This window comes from Lathyrus oleraceus, chromosome 5, assembly GCF_024323335.1.
Source record: "Lathyrus oleraceus cultivar Zhongwan6 chromosome 5, CAAS_Psat_ZW6_1.0, whole genome shotgun sequence".
NCBI lineage: Eukaryota > Viridiplantae > Streptophyta > Magnoliopsida > Fabales > Fabaceae > Lathyrus > Lathyrus oleraceus.
The window spans coordinates 313,481,394-313,483,584 of NC_066583.1; the positions used below are offsets into that span (position 1 = coordinate 313,481,394).

The window sequence follows — 2,191 nt, forward strand, 5'->3', positions numbered from 1 at the left end:
GCAGATTCAGCACTGTAGTACAACAGTTTGGTATGGTCCGTAGTGAAGCTGACCATTCTGTTTTTTATCGTCACTAAGCCCAATGGTGTATTTATCTTATTGTGTATGTATATGATATTTTCATAACTGGTAGTGATCAGCAGGGTATACTCCAGTTAAAGCAACATCTCTCGAATCAATTTCAGACAAAGGATCTTGGGTCCTTGATTCTGGTGCATCTGATCATGTTACCGGTAATAAAAATCTTTTCTCTTCCCTCTCTACATCCGGTTTCTTACCTATTATAACTTCTACCTCAAACCTGATCCGAAGGGATTGGTACTGTTCGAATTCTACCTTCTCTCTCGGTTAATTTTGTCCTCTATGTACCTAATTGTCCATTTAATTTACTTTCAGTCAGTCGTTTAACTCGTTCTCTTGATTGTGGTGTCACATTCACTAACAATAATGTTACTCTACAGGATCGGAGTTTGGGACGGACGATTGGTGTCAGATGTGAGTCTCAAGGCCTTTATTACCTCTCAGTGTCATCTCAGACACGCTCAGCCAAAGATTCTCCACTCACTTTCCATACTCAGTTAGGTCATCCCAGTCTTTCTAAACTACATAAGTTGGTGCCAAATTTATTGAAGGTATCTAATTTACATTGTGAGTCATGTTAGCTAGGGAAACACACTCGTGATCAGTTTCTCAATTGAGTCAATAAACGAGTTTTGTCCCATTTTGCTTTAGTTCACACCGATGTTTGGGGTCCCTCGTGTATTGTCTCTACTCTTGAGTCTAGGTATTTTGTCACCTTTATTAATGATTTTCACGTTGCATGTGGTTATTCTTAATGAATAATAGATCTGAATTATTTTATATTTTTGAACAATTCTATCCAGAAATAAGAACTCAATTCGGTGTGTCTATCCGTACCTTAAGAAGTGACAATGCCCGTGAATATTTATCCCAACAATTTCAGAATTTTATGTCACGCAATGGTATTCTCCATCAAATATCTTACCCTCACACACCTCAACAAAATGGGGTAGTCGAATGCAAAAATCGGCATCTTGTAGAAGTCAGACTCTGATACCATGTTGAAATACAAGAGACTAAGAGACATTTAAACAAACCATATTTGATAGAGCGAGGACTTCCCCCACTTATAAACACATGTTCAAACCATATATTATCCGATATGGGACTCTTAACAACCATCACAATAGTCCAAAGTAATCACACACAACTCCTTTATATACAACCAATATACATGCAAATAGATCATTTAAGAGAAGCATAAAAGCCTAATAAACTCAAAATCGTCATCTCTAATCCAATACTCCATCTCCAGTAGCCTTTTTTACAAAATGAATGCATTAGTCTAGTATTTCATAGCCATCAAAGCAGAAGACAAGCTGAAAGGGGATAAAAAAATTATCCAAATTGACGGCTTTCCAAAACAGATAATGCTAAAATTACAAATAATACTAACAACAAAAACAAATGAAACGAATAGAAAAATCATCAATATTGATTTGTATACCAGAGGTCAAATTGGATAATTTTTATCCCATGAATAATCAGTAAATTTGATTGTATGGATGACACAACTTTAAAAGGTCTATTGTTGCAATCTATATCCGGAAAAAAAATCAATTTGTGATAATTATCTCAAGTTTGCAAAATTTGATCAAAATATTCAAAGCTCAATGCTTTAGTTCCATACCTCAAGTCCCTTTTTTACCAAGATCCACCAGAGATCTACCACCGCGATATTGTATATCATTGAAAAATCGCCGGAAACGTCATAGCCGCCGCCATCTTCCTCATTCCTACAACACCAACAATCTTAGGTCAAAACAAAAGAGTATAAATCTCAAAAAACTTTAATTTCTATATATCTGCAAATCGTCCCACAACCCGATTGTTTTTGTTGAAGAAAAGGAAGAGAAGAAAGAAGAATAGGAAGACAGAAGCAGTGGAAGAGAGAAGAAAAAAACACATGAAGAGAGAGGCAGCGAAAGAGAGAACATAATAGAAAAGGAAGAGAAAGTGGATAAGACAAAAGAAGAGGAAGAAAGACAACGTGACTTTGCATCTCTTTGGGGGAGCATAAACTTTTTTGAATTGAATTTGACATTGAAAAAAATAGTAGAATATGTAAATAAGCAGTTTGTTTTGAACCAGACAATATAACTCTGGGACA

At 35.7% G+C, this 2,191-nt stretch overlaps 1 long non-coding RNA gene across 1 annotated transcript; it reads right to left on the minus strand.

Moving 5' to 3' along the window:
* Positions 1–1,103: 1,103 nt before the first annotated feature.
* On the minus strand, positions 1,104–2,191 carry LOC127084260 (uncharacterized). Its single transcript, XR_007788668.1, has 2 exons — positions 1,712–2,191; positions 1,104–1,400 (listed from the first exon to the last, which is right to left on the minus strand). It is a non-coding gene; the product is annotated as an uncharacterized LOC127084260 (long non-coding RNA).